This window comes from Piliocolobus tephrosceles, chromosome 10 (genome assembly GCF_002776525.5).
Source record: "Piliocolobus tephrosceles isolate RC106 chromosome 10, ASM277652v3, whole genome shotgun sequence".
NCBI lineage: Eukaryota > Metazoa > Chordata > Mammalia > Primates > Cercopithecidae > Piliocolobus > Piliocolobus tephrosceles.
The window spans coordinates 25666797-25682260 of NC_045443.1; the positions used below are offsets into that span (position 1 = coordinate 25666797).

Genomic DNA, 15464 nt, shown 5'->3' on the forward strand with positions numbered 1-15464 from the left:
GAGACCTTGCAGATGGCTCTTTTCCTGTGCTGTTTGGCATATGTTCAGGAAAACCGCAGGGAAAATTGGCTTTGACGTGCTTGTGCTTTAAGGTATATGCTGCAGTACCTCGTAAAGGTTCATTTTATTGCCAAATATAACATTCAGTTACCAACTGGAAGTGTAAAAGTTCATATTTTCTTTTTTCTGTTTGTTTTTTAACTTTTAAGACATGATATTTACTGAGATTCTGGCGATAGCTTTATGTAACAAGACACAGACTACCAGGCTTGCTATTCAACTTGTTTGTGGTAAGTCTCAGCCTCAATATGAAGCTGTGTTTTTTTTTTTTTTTTAATCAAAACCCTGCTTTTTATAGGCTCACTATCTTGGTAAGTGTGCCATTACACACAGCAGTGAACTTAAGACAGCAAGAGAAAGGAGTTAACAAAAGCTAGACATTGCAGCCTAAACAAAATTCATACAAAAAATAAAGGAACTATCACTGGTTAATGGAATTTTCCTGACTAATTAAAACTTTACAGTATAAAACGTGCATTTTAGAATATTTGGTTTTCAAGTTCCAAAAGTACCAGTGTACTAGTGTCTATTTGAAACAATTTCTCTCCAAAGCCAAAGTGTCATCAAAATTAATTCATATGACATAGCATATTCTAATGCTAAAAAATATTCGGTATTATTGAAGTGGAGGTAAATCCCAGGGGTTTTGGGACTTTCTCATGCTGCAAAGGGCTGTTTCTCTGGTTCATTCAAAGAAGACTATGACAGAATCCAGTTATGTCCCTAAGCTCAGTAAAGGGCAGGACTCCTGGCACCCAGCTCTGACCTCTCCATAAAGCCTGGCTACTCTTTCCTCAAATACAGGATGTGTGAGGATCAAAGGCATGTTGTTCTGCTAGCTAAAGAGATAGCAAATCAGGTAAATAAAAGTCTACAAGGGGAAAAATTTAAAATATACTTATCTACAGAGTATGGATTTTGAAATATCAATGTAATCCTTACTTCAAAAATTTCAACCACTTTTAAATTTTTAACATCTGGCCATTTCTGATTCCATCTTAAAGATGTATTCAGGTTGGGTTTCTGTTGATTTATCATTGTACATTTCTAGCCAAAAATATTAATTTTATTCCCAAATATCATAACCACTAGTGCGTCTGCAGTGTATTATCTCCCAGAGTTATCAAGCACTGGAAGAGAAAATAATAGGTGCTCAAGCAGCAGGCAACATTTATGGCCCTTGCACACAGCAGCATCTGAATGGCTACTGAGCAGTCTAGGGATAATTCTTTTTTTTTTTTTCTTTTTGAGATGGAGTCTCACTCTGCTGTCCAGTCTGGAGTGCAGTGGCAACATCTCGGCTCACTGCAACCTCTGCCTCCTGGGTTCAAGTGATTTTTCTGCCTCAGCCTCCTGAGTAGCTGGGATTACAGACATAAGCCACCACGCCCAGCTAATTTTTGTATTTTTAGTAGAGACGGGGTTTCACCATGTTAGCCAGGCTGGTCTCAAACTCCTGACCTGAGGTGATCCACCCGCCTTGGCCTCCCAAAGTGCTGGGATTACAGGCATGAGCCACTGCGCCCCTGGCCAGTCAAAGGATAATTCTAAAAACAAGAAAATTCATGCATTATAGTAAATATGTTGTAATTTTCACAGTTGAAATTTCCTTAGATGTTGTACTTTTTCTATAAGGGAATCCTGAATTTTCTTAACGTTATGATGAGTCAGGACTTGAACTAGCAGCCATCTTTCTCTTCTTACTGTGTTTCTCATGCTCCTTTTTCCTTTTTTGTGTTGTTTTTTCTTATTCTTCACTACTTTTCTTCGTTTTTGCTCTTATCTCCTCAATATACTCTGATCCTGACAAGGACTCATGTGATAAAGATTTATCTTCAGAATATGGGTTTCTTTTTGCTGAGTCCTTTCATAGTGTTTTTCTTTCTCAGTTGGGTCCTTCTTTTTCTTTAAAAAGAAGTCTTTTATCCTTATTGTCTTTCTATCCTTACTGTCTGATTCAGTTTCTGACATGGAGCTTTCAGAAGATTTATGTGAATGGTTCTTTTCCTTTCTCCCTTTTCCTTGTTTCTTAACCTCATCCTCAGAATCAGAAGAACTGCTGGAAGAATCAGAGCATGATGAAGACGATGAATACCTACTAGATTTCTTCTTCTTTTTCTTTTCTTTCTCTTTTTTTGGATAAGCTCTCACTTCCACTTAATTTCTTCCTGTGTTTTTCTAGTTTTTTCTTCAAATTCACCCAAAGCCTTGACTTTTTTAGTTGCTCTTGCACTTCTTCCCAGATAGGCCTTGGATGACTGAGATAATCCTGGATTGTTGGCCCTTAAGACTGGATTGGGCCACTTGATCTGGCCATTGCTGTTGGATTCACGTAGGCTACCCAATGGTCCTGCTTCCCCTTGGTGCCTGAGTGAGCGCACAGTCACTCATCAAGGGACAGAGTCACCCACCAAGGGAAACCTGGCTGGGGAGGCAGCTGAAGTGGGCCTGCCGCAGGTCCTTCTGCACTGAAAGTTCAGATTTTCATGAAAATGTTACCAATGTGGTTAGCAGGCTTGTTGCATTGCTTCCCACATTATTCAGTGCCTACTTGGTTTACCACTAGAGGGCATTGTTGGCAGTGATATCAAAAGAAAGCATACTAGAGCATTTTGCTAAACAATTTTGTGCTATCTTTTTCAATTTTCATTTCAACCAGTAAATAAAAACATACATTTAAAAGCCACTTCATTTATTATTTTACTTTTATATTTTATGCATCCCAAATACTGAGCTTCTAGGCTTTTTTTGTGTGCTAATTTAATAAAAGAGAAATCATTGTAAACTTTGGTTCCAGTTTTCTAAAAAATGCTAAATCTAGAATCTGTCAGTTTTCCCCCCTGCGATGTAATACATTCGCACACATCCTCTCTTGGAATGTTTTCGAGCACTTGGAGACTCATTATTTTTTATTTCCCAAAAGAGTGAAACTATTCTATTTTCCATATCATGCCTTTCCTGATATTTGTCAGAGGATCTCAAACTGGCAAGAGACCTTCAGTTTATGTAGTTCAACTATTTATAATAGACAGATTTTCTTCTACACAGTGATGGAGGGCTGTCTAAACCTCAAAATGATAAGAGAAGCATTTTCCATTTTGGGACAACTGTATTATTATTTATTGGAAAGTTCATCAGGTGAAGGCAGAAGTTTGCCTCTTTGAAATTTATTGTATTAGATAAGATCTTTTAGTTGCAGATAATAGGAACCAAATCAAGCTTGCTTATAAAAGAGAGGGGTAGATTAATTGTAAGAAAACAGAGGTGTCTGGGGCCTTTTGGGGGTGGGGGACAAGGGGAGGGAGAGCATTAGGACAACTACCTAATGCATGTGGGGCTTAAAACCTAGATGACGGGTTGATGGGTACAGCAAACCACCATGGCACATTATGCCTACGTAACAAACCTGTACATTCTGCACATGTATCCCAGAACTTAAAGAAAAAAAGAAAGAAAGAAAAAGAAAACGGAGGTGTCTTGTGGGCTGTGGCTACCTGGACATCTGAGATCTGTGGGTACTCGGTCTCTCTCAGTCTGTTGCATCTGCTTCCCTCTATGTAATTACTTCATTCATTTCTCTCTGCACATCAGGATTTTGTGCTTCTTGCATCCCCATGGTGAAATATGCCATTTGAATGATAAAAATGACAAAGAACTTTTGTTACCTAGCTGGAGTAGGCTGTTCCAGCATTCTATGAAGCTGGCCACCTCGGGATGGTGCAGTTTGTGATTTGATCTGTCTTTCCCAGGGTCACGGGCCCACTTTCACACTGCCTTCACGGTGAAGTAGGTCTCCTGGTTGGATGCTTTGTTGTGTGGGTTTCCAGGTCTGTGGATGAGGTACTCCATAAGCCCTTGGTAAAGTTGCCGGCTAAGGCTGTGCAGGCAGGAAAGGAAAACACATGCCTAGGACAGGTACCTGTCCCTGTGAGGATGAATGGCTGTTTGTTTGGTCTTTCCAGGATGGAAGAGTTCCATGTGGTCAACTTGCTACTAAGTGGCTGGTTGATTCCCTCAAGGAATATGCCATATTGAAGATTCAATGTTTATCTCTGTTGGATGTTCAGAGGTAATAGTAGGTAGACAGGCATTGGTAAGTGAGGTTCATGCTGTCAGGCTCACACATAGCCTCCATTTCCTCCACCATCTCCACCCTGTTCATGTGTCCATCATGCCTGCTCCGGGTAACCAATAACAGAGACCAGCTAGTGTCAAGAGGCTGAGTCATTTCATTTTACTTGGTTGTTCAGGGCTTTTTCCATGGTAGATACTTTCTGGTGGGTATCCACATGTAAGACACAAGTCTTGACACTTTATACATTTACCCATTTGTCTACCTACATGCCTTTTCCTTAGACTCCTTGTCTCTGATCTTCCAGTCCTTTTCCTTCCAGTTCCCTGCCTGCACAACTAGGCCATTGGCCATTTCCTAGGAATTTATATATATTTTCGCCTTGGGTCATTTCTCCTTTGATCCATAGTGGATGACCAGTTATACTGCTCATAGGTCTACCAGTGGGAAGATTTCTTCTTTACTCTCTTTCCCTGAATGTGGTTGTAATGAAGTCACTTTCTATTTTTTGGTATTCATCCACATACTGAGCCAATCCATCCATAAACCAAGCTTTGGCTTCTTTCTTTCTTTCATCTGGTCATACAGGACCCCTCTGGCCCACCCTCCCTCATTCCTGCCCAAATATGTTCATAAGTGCAAGGGTTGGGGGCACTGATTGGTACAGCTGTGCTTGGTGATATGGGGTCTTGGTTCCCTAGTCATGAAACTTACTTATGCCTTCCAGCCCTGTTCAGGTTTAATCCCACATATATCAGCACTCTCTTACAATGGACTGCTACAAGCAGGACTGGAAGGCATGAGTAAGCATCATGTGGTTTTACGGTTTAGTGGATCCTACAGAATTCAGTGCATAAGCATTTCCAGATGGTCACTTGGTCTCTCATGGTCAATTGTTCCATCACTTCTAGGACCCAAACACACCAAAAATAAGAGCTATTTTTTAAGGGCACATACTTTGCTGTTGATGGCATGGTTTTGCTCCACAATCTCAGGGATCTGAGTTGTGATTCTTTCACTTGAGCTTGCCAAACACTCTTTACTACATCTTTTCCCATCACATGGCACCTCTTACCGCGGGGTCTGTTGAATCATATAGACCAAGTGACAGGGCTGATTGCATGGTGGCCTGGTCCTGCTTTGATACCTTTTCCTGCTCAAGGCCCCACTCAAAGCTGGAAGCTTCCCATGTCACCTGATATGTGGGCTGTAGAAATATTACCATGTGTGAAATGTATTACCACCAGAGCTCAAGGAAGCTGACAAGTGGTGTCCTTTCCTTCTTTGTGGTAGGAGATGGAGATGCAAGATATAGCAATTTGTCTTTAGTTTGCAAGAGTTAACCCTACACACCACTCACCTACTGGACTCCCCAAAACGTCACTGAAGTAGCTAGTCATGAATCTTCACAGGTTTTACCTCCCATCTCTTGGAACACATGTTGGTGATAATAAAATATATAGATTTGACCCTTGTCCCTGGTTTCTGACACAGATCTTCTAAATTTCTTGGAATTTCCTGAGTGATAGGGATAATAGAATCATCTTTTGGTGTTTGTAACAAATATCTTTCAAACATACCTGAGTTTGAACCATTGTAGTAGTAGGTTGAAATTTTCAGCTTCACCTCTGAACTTCCAGGGAGGAGAAAGACACTAGAGATGGAGTTTAATCACCAATGATGAATGGTTTAATCAATCATGCCTACATAATTGAACCTGCATAATAACCCCTAAATGATGGGATTCAGAGAGCTTCTGGGTTGATGAACACATCGAGGCACTGGGATAGTGGTTCTTCCAGAGAGGGCATGGAAGCTCTACATTCCTTCTCTCATACCTTGCCCTTTGCATCTCTTCCATTTGGCTGTTGCTAAATTGTATCCTTTATAGTAAAGCAGTAAGTAAACTGGTTTCCTAAGTTCTCTGAGGCCTTGTAGCAAATTATCAGACCTGAGGTGGGGATTGTGGGAGCCCCATTTTGTAGCCACGTCAGACAGAAGTACGTGTTCACTGGAGATCCAATACTTACAACTGGAGTCTAAAGTAAGAGCAGCCTTGTGGGACTGAGTCCTTAAATCTGTGGAGCCCAACTCTAATCCCAGATAGTTAGTGCCAGAATTGAATTGAATCATAGGACACTCAATCGGTGTCAGAGGATTCGAGAGTTGCAGAATTTTTTGGTTAAGGGAAAGACCCTACACATTGATATCATAAATGCTATAAGTAAAAACAACACAGAATGTCTTACCAAGGCCACCAGTATACTAGCTACCTCCTGCTTGACCTGTCCAAAGCATACGATGTCATGATGTAGTGGATGAATGTGATATTCTATGTGATGCCCAGGTGGTCCAGACCTTTTTGGACGATATAGTAGTCCCTTATTATCCATGGGAAATACGTTCCAAGATTCTCAGTATGTGCCTGAAACTGTGGATTGTACTGAACCGCATACATACTATGCATGAGTTTCTTTTTCCTTCTCAATTTAACAGATAGAAGATTCATTCTAACCATAGATCTTTTTTTTTCTTTTTTGAGACAGAGTCTTGCTCTGTCGCCTAGGCTGGAGTGCAGTGGCTCGATCTCGGCTCACTGCAAGCTCCACTTCCCGGGTTCATGCCATTCTCCTGCCTCAGCCTCCCGAGTAGCTGGGACTACAGGTGCCCGCCACCACACCTGGCTAATTTTTTGTATTTTTAGTAGAGACGGGGTTTCACCGTGTTAACCAGGATGGTCTCGATCTCCTGACCTCGTGATCCGCCCATCTCAGCCTCCCAAAGTGCTGGGATTACAGGCGTGAGCCACCGTGCCTGGTCTCTAACCATAGATCTTAACAACCACAGCATATGATAACTTTTAGTTTCAACTTAAAGAAAGTAATTTACAGCTTTTCTTTGGCACATCGAATTGCCAGCATCACTACTCTTGCATTATGAGGCCATTATTAAGTGAAATAAGGGTTATTTGAGGAAGCACTGTGATACTGTAACAGTCGGTCTGATAACAGAGATGGTTGCTAAGTGACTAATGGGTGGGTAGTGTACACAGCAGAGAGATGCTGGACAAAGGGAGGAGTCACGTCCAGGGTGGGCTAGAGCAGGACAGTTTGAGATTTCATTCCGCTACGCAGAATGGCATGCAGTTTAAAACGCTGGGCGAGGGCACCACACTGAACGTGCTCTTGATCCTGTCTGGGCACTCTTCCTGTATCTTGCTGATGAGGAAAGTACCCATCCCAGACCCAGTCCCCCAACCCAAAGAGTGAGCCATCTGGAAACCCTGTAGGCAGTCACAGCTCTCAGCTTGGATTGTTTATTTCCTGAATTTTCCATGCAATACGGTCATAGCATGGTTGATCATGGATAACCGAAATTGTGGAAAGTAAAACCACAGATAAGGTGGGGCTACTGTATTGTGAACAAGGGCAGGAGAATTTGCGCAACATAAAGGCAAACATATAGGAGAATATTACTGTCTCTCCCATGTGAATGTGAAAGATTTCTCATCTTGTTTTCTATTAGAGATGAAGAACAGTGCATGTGCCAAGTCAATGAGCACATACCATGTACCTGAGGTTTAATTAATCTAGTAATGATACATCTTCCAGCACCACAGCTATGATTCAAGTACTTCTTGGCTAAATCCACAGTAGTCTATAGTCAGTCTCAAGGATCTATCTGGCTTCTGAAGGAGTGAGATTGCTTGCTTACGTGGAGATATAAGAGGGATCATTATCCTTGCATTCATTTGGTCTTTAATGGTATCCTAATCTCTGTCATTCCTCCTAGGACACAATATTATTTTTGATTCACTGTCTTGGCCAGGGGTATGGAGGGAATTTTCAGAGGTTTCCATATCAACTTCCCCACTGCGATCGCTCTTGCTCCACAGAGCAATGACTTTTCAATATAAGGCTTTTTCTAACTGTGAAATCTATTGATTCCAATTATACACTTGTAGACTGGGGAAATGACCACTGTGTGAGTGGGCAGACTCAGTGGCTCCATTGAGAATCTGATTTTAGATAGGACTCCATTTGCTACCTGTTCCCTGTAGGCCCTCATTGTAACAGGGAAGAGTTGTGATGACATCTCCAGGTATTAACATCATCATCTCAGGTCTTGTGTCTAATAGTCCTTTCCCCAGTGTACAGTCCATTGAGTAAGTGGTTGTATATCCCTTTGAAGAAAGGCCAGAGGAATCATATGGCATATATCTTTCATAGTGTTGTAGGATCCTTTCTCCTAGGAACCTGGATACATCTTTAATCAATGGGTCTAAATATGCAAGTTTGACTCAGTTCTGGGAACTGAGCAAACAATTGTGACTTATATTGGGATGATTGCCCTTATACTCCTGCTCCTTCATTATTGCTTTTTTAAAAAAATTATTTATCTTGAGCAACATCCTTGTTGACTGCCCGTCTGTTTTCCCTGAGAGACAGTGTGTACTATTAAGCATCTTCACAACTCCTTGAGCATAAAGCCTCCTTGACTGTTCCCACGGTCTTGTTAGTTCTTATATTAGTTGTGGCCTCTTGGCTTCTGGGGGTTAAGTATAGTCACTGGCCTCTATTACTTCAGAGCCTCATTGTCTCCCTGGATATTAGTGCACCACACTCCTAGAGTTACTGTGTGCATGTTACAATTTTGCCCATACTTTTATTTTATATCAGTTTTATTGATGTACATTATAAATAAAAATTGTATGTGTTTACAGGTTCAACATGATGTCTTGACATATGTATAAATTGTGAAATGATTATCACAACCAAGCTACTTAACATACCCATCAGCTCACATAATTATAATTTTGTGTGAGAATGTTTAAGACCTACTTTCTTGACAATTTTCAAATACACAATATATTATTATTGACTATAGTCACCATGCTGTTACAATAGATCTCTAGAACTTATTCCATCCTTTTACTTTCAACATTTCGGTGACATTATTTTTAAAGATCGATCTCTTATAAATGGCACTTACAAATCTCCTTGATGGGGTTACACCATGATAAACCCATCATAAGTTAAAAATATCATAAGTTGAAAGTATATATTTGATTTACAATATTGTCAGTTTACAGTGGGTTTATCTGAAAGGAAGCCCATTATAAGTCTAAGGAATGAATGCATGTTGCTTTTGCACCATTGTAAAGTCAAAAAATTGTAAGTCAAAGGAATGTAAGTGAGGGATCGTCTATATTGGGTCTTTTTTTAAAAAATCCAGTCTTATAATATCTGACTTTCTAATTGAAGCATTTAGTATGTTTACATTTAAAGCAATTACTGATATGGTTGGGTATAAATCTACAAACTTATTAAACTGTTTTTGATCTATTTCTATTTTTGTTTCTTCTTTCCTGCTGTCTTTGGGATGAATCAAAATTTTCTATTACTTTAGTTTTAAAAGGAATGTTTAAAAAGAATTAGTGTTTTAGATTTGCCCATGTATTTATTGTTCCTGGAGCTTTTCATTCTTTTTAAAAAATTCCACATTTCCCTTTAGCCCAGGAAACTTCTTTTAGAATTTTTATAGAGCATATCTGCTGGTGATAAATTTCTTCAATTTCAGTTTGTTTGAAAATGTCTTTATTTCACTGTTGCTGAAAAAAAATTTTCATTAGCTCAAAAGTCCTAGGTTGGCAGCTTTCTTTTATATTTTTTTCAGCACTTTAAATATGTGATGTAATTATCTTTTGACTGCCACCATTCTTAGAATCATTTCTTTGAGTATATCTTTTTTTCCCCCATCACTTTAAAGATTTTATTTTATTTTTAGTTTAAAGTAGATAACTATGATGTTCTTAGGAATTTTTTCTTGTATTGTCCTATTTGGGGTTCACTGAGCTTCTTAAATATGTGAGTGACGTCTTTCATTAGTTTTGGAAAATTCACAGACATTGTCTTTTCAAATACTGCTTTTTCCTTTTTTATTATCAAAAAAGATTTATTGAAACAATGCCCTACTAAAGGAAGATGAACGTTATTTTTTATTATTTTTAATTTTTAAAATTTCAGTAGCTTTGGGGGTACAAGTGTTTTTGGCTACAAGAATGAATTGTATAGTGATGAAGTCTGGGATTTTAGTGTACTCATCACCTGAGGTAGGGTACATTGTATCCCAATAAGTAGTTTTTCATGCGTCACCTCCCTCCCATCCTTCCCCCTTCTGAGTCTCCAGTGTCAATTATATCACTTTGCATGCCATTGTGTACCCATAGCTTAGCTCCCACTTATATGTGAGAACATGCGGTATGTGCTTTTCTATTTCTCAGTTACTTCCCTTAAGATAATGGCCTCCATTTCCATACAAGTTGCTGCAAAAGACATTATTTTATTCTTTCATATGGCTGAGTAGTATTCCATGGTATATATATCTCATTTTCTTTATCCATTCACTGGTTGATGGGCACTTAGGTTGGTTCCATATCTTTGCAACTGTGAATTGTGCTGTGATAAACAAACATGTGCAGATGTCTTTTTGATACAATGATATTTTTTCCTTTGGGTAGATATCCAGTTGTGGTAGATCTACTTTTAGTTCTTTCAGAAATCTCCGTACTGTTTTCCAAAGAGGTTGTACTCATTTACATTTCCACCAGCAGTGTATAAGCATTCACTTTTCACCACATCTATGCCAACATATATTGTTTTTCGACTTTTTAATAATGGCCGTCCTGGCTGGAGTAAGGTGGTATCTCCTTGTGGTTTTTATTTCATCTTTCTGGTGATTCGTGATGTTGGTTTTTTTCTTTTTTTTTTTTTTCTTTTTTGGCCTTTTGTATATCTTTTCTTGAGAAATGTCTATTCATGCCATTTGCCCACTTTCAAAATGGGATGATATGTTTTTTTCTTGCTGATTTGTTTGAGTTCCTTGTAGATTCTGGATATTAGTTCCTTGTTGGATGCATGGTTTACAAATATTTTCTCCCATTCTATAGGTTATCTGTTTAATGTGATGATTATTTCTTTTGGAGTGCAGAAGCTTTTTAGTATAATTAGGTCCCATTTATTTACTTTTGTTTTTCTTGCATTTGCTTTTGGGTTCTTCGTCATAAATTATTTGTGTATCAATGTCCAGAACAGTTTTTCCTAGATTTTCTTCCAGAATTTGTATGGTTTCAGTTCTTAGATTGAAATATTTAATACATCTTAAGTTAATTTCTGTATATGGTAAAACAGGAATCCTGTTTCATTCTTCTACATGTGGCTGTCCAATTTTCCCAGCACCATTTATTGAATAGGGTGTCCTTTCCCCTGCTTATGTTTTTGTTTGTTTTATTGAAGGTCAGTTGGTTGTAAGTATTTGGCTTTATTTCTGGGTTCTCTATTCTGTATCATTAGTCTATGTGTCTACTTTTATACCAGTATCGTGCTGTTTTGGTTCCTATACCTTGCAGTAATATTCAAAGTCAGGTAATATGATACCTCTAGGTTTGTTCCTTTTTCTTAGCGTTGCTTTGGCTATTTGGGCTCTTTCTTGGGTTCTGAATTTTAGGGTTGTCTTTTTATAATTCTGTGAAGAACGACATTGGTATTTTGACAAAAAATTGCATTGAGTCTGTAGATTGCTTTGGACAGTATGGTCATTTTCATGGTATTGATTATTCTAATCTGTGAACATGGAATATATTTTCATTTGTTTGTGTCATCTGTGATTTCTTTCAGCAGTGTTTTATAGTTCTCTTTGTAGAGATCTTTCACCTCCTTAGGTTAAGTATTACGATTGTGTTCAACAGCAAAAACCGCAATTACTTTTGCACCAATCTAATATATTCTTGATTTTCTTTTTTTTGTAGTTGTTGTCAAAGGGATTGAGTTCCTAATTTGATTCTCAGCTTGATCATTGCTGGTGTATAGCAGTGATACTGATTTTTGTTCATTGATTTTGTAACCTGAGACTTTACTGAATTCATTTATCAAATCTCAGAATCTTTTGAAGGAGTCGTTAGGGATTTTTACATATAAGGCCATATTGTTGGCAAACAAAGATTGTTTGACTTCCTCTTTTCCAATTTGAATGCCCTTTATTATTGTTATTATTATTTTGCCTGATTGCTCTGCCAGGACTTTCTTTTATCTCATTATTTTTCTTCTCTTTTTCTAGAATTCGAATTACACATATATTAATATTAGATCATTTGACAGTGTCTTCCATGTCTTGTTCTCTTCTTTTTTTAAAAAATTCTCTATGTGTTTCAGTTTAAATCATTTATTTTGAGCTGTCTTTAAATTCATTGATTTATTCCATGATATCTTAATTTCATGTATGTAGAGTTTTAGAAAGTTAATTTGCTTCTTTTAGGAAATTCCACTTATCTGCTTAAATTCTTCATAGTTTTATCCATTTTGTTCATCTTTTCCTCTATTTTACTTACCATATTTATAATAGTAATCTTAATATGCCTGTGAATTCCAACCTCTAGGTCATCTATAGGTCTGCTTCTATTATTTTCTTGATTACAAGTCACATTTACTGGCTTCTTTGCATAAATTATTTTTTACTTTTTAACTTTATGCTGGGCATTATGTAAAAAGATGTGTAGATACTGAAATACATGTATTTCCCTCTAGGTGGGGCACACTTTTGCCTCTACCAGGCAGTATATTTGAAGGCCAATTGCTTCAGTCTCATCAGAAATTGAGTTGGGATGAGGATGGGTTACAGTTTTAGGTGGTTTCAGTTCTCATCTGTTTTCCAATATATTGATAATAATATATGTTTGCTTTTTATTACAGCTGTTCTCTCCATTTGACTTTGGGATATAATTCTTATGAGACTATGGAGATCTCCTACTTTTCCAAGAGTACACCAACTTTACCTACAGCCCAGCATTCACCAAAAGTCTTCTGGGTAAAGGCTGATTGGTGCAGAGGACTGGATATGCTTTTGGGAGATCCTCTGGTTTCCAATGTATCACTCACGCTATTAGAAACTCTGCTGGATTTTCCTTTCTCTTGGAAGAAGATACCCTCTTCTTATGACACAATCATTTACCCATCCCAAACTCGGCAAATGTCACTAGAGAGGAAAAGGTTCTTCTCTATCTGGAATTTAATTCTTCCAGACTTTCAGACTTCTTCACAGCATTAAACTTTTTCTTTTTTTCTTTCTTTTTTTTAGTTTATCCATCTCCCCTCACCCTTACTACTTGTTACAGTGAGAGCTATGGCCTACCACACTCTTTTATATCATAATCTATAACATAACTCATCTAAATTATTTGTAATCCTTATGAAAACAATGTAAATTAGATGTTATCATCTTTACTTACAGATTAAAATTAATCTTACAGAGGGCCACTTGCCTAACAACATCCTACTTGTTAGCAACAGAGTGAGAATTTCAGTGCAAGTTGAACTCTCTATGCCTCTAGAATGTATGCACACCTCTTTTCCCCAACCTGCCCCCTTTATCTTTCTATTGTAAGTGTGATGCTACAAGGTGATTCAGATTAGGAGGTATTTTGTGGTCAAATCAATCTAAGAAATGTTGTAGGCTATTTCCCCTCCTTAAGATTCACAATATCCATCAGCATGTTAAAAGTCCTATGGTAAACAACTTTAATAGCATGCTTTCCAAACTTATTTGACCTCAGGACTTCCCCAACCTTAGCAAATAAAACCTATTAACAGTCCACAGAACTAGAGTTATGTGGAGTACATTTTGTAAAAAAGCAGCACTGCATTATTCTGTCTCCCAGATACTACTGGTTATAATATTCTAAAAGGTCATCTTTGCATTATTTAATAATAATTCACCAAGGCATTTGACAAAAACTTCAGTGCTAAATTTTATTAATTTTATCATTCCCTATGGAAGAAACATATATTTAACTGAATATTTAAAATAAATATATGTTAAATCATGACTTTAAAAAAAAAAGATAACAGTAAATGCAAGAGAGAATAAACAGCATAATAAGGTTCATCCTTATTTCAAATATACTCTCTTACCTAAATTATGAAATGAGTTGCTCTATCCATATCAGTAATGAATCATTTTGCTGCACATAAAAATGCTATTTTAAAAGTATTTTCATATCAAAATGGCAAGGATGTTCAGGAATGGAGAAATTTATAACTGTTCATACAGAATTCATCAAAACAGAAGTATTTTCACCATAGGGTAGATGCATTAGATATCACTACCTTGCACTGAAGTTTTTACCTGGATTTGACTATCAAGGTTAAAGTAAAACATGGAAAATATGTATTTTGCAGGAAATATGTTAGAATATGTTCATTTGGTTGAGACTCATGGAGTGAAGTTTCATATGAACTAACAATTAAGCTGGCCTCCTGTAGAATTTCTACTAATTTTTTTTTTCTTTTTTTTTTAAGATGGAGTCTCGCTCTGTCGCCCAGGCTGGAGTGCAAGTGGCACCATCTCGCCTCACTGCAAGTTCCGCCTCCCGGATTCATGCCATTCTCCTGCCTCAGTCTCCTGAGTAGCTGGGACTACAGGTGCCCGCCACCACGCCTGGCTAAGTTTTTGTATTTTTGGTAGAGACAGGGTTTCACCCTGTTAGCCAGGATGGTCTTAATCTCCTGACTTCATGATCCGCCCGGCTTGGCCTCCCGAAGTGCTGGAATTACAGGCGTGAGCCACTGCGCCCGGCATTTCTACTAAATTTTAAAGTAAATGAAGATCCATGATCTTCTTTGGGGCAGACGGAGTCTTTTGTGTGGTTTGAAGTCATCATGGCTATAATCTGCTTAGTGGTAAAGTTCAGTGTATTGAACACAGATGTACCCAACAATTGCTATGTCCCATAACAAGGTGATATACTTCCTGATTCCAAATACCAGATGTTTTGTGAGGAAAGCGTGACTATCCTTGACTAAGAAGCCTCATTACATTTATCTCCCCCGTGTGAGATCAACAAATGCTGATAAATGGTGCTCGTTATAGGGAATATAAAAACACAACTTCTACCTTAGAAAAATATATTCATCTCTCACATACCCATAATCTCAATTTAATCATTCATCAAGTCCTGGTCAATCTTGTTTCATCCATACCTCTTCCCACTTTCCATCAGCCCTAGCCCTTCCACCCCAAATGGATTCAGAATGATTCCCTAAAAACTTTTTGTTGCCTATACATCGCTTCTTTTTAATAAATCTTTTATTTTGGAAGCATTTTAGGTTTACAGAAAAATTACAAAGAGCATATAGAGAGTTCCCATATACCCCATAGCCAGTTTCCCCTGTGATTAACGTTTTATATTAGTATGGTATATGTGCCACAATTGATGAATGTTAATGTTAATACATTGTTATAATTAGAGTGTATGATTTATACAGATTTTCTTAGTTTT

The 15464-nt window shown here is 38.0% G+C and overlaps 1 protein-coding gene and 1 pseudogene across 1 annotated transcript in view; both read right to left on the reverse strand.

Annotated features, from left to right (window-relative positions):
* LMNTD1 (lamin tail domain containing 1) overlaps window positions 1–15464 on the reverse strand; it is a 236312-nt gene that overhangs the window by 27385 nt on the left and 193463 nt on the right. The window lies entirely within an intron of this gene.
* Window positions 1718–15464, reverse strand: part of LOC111540656 — a 36465-nt pseudogene continuing 22718 nt past the window's right edge.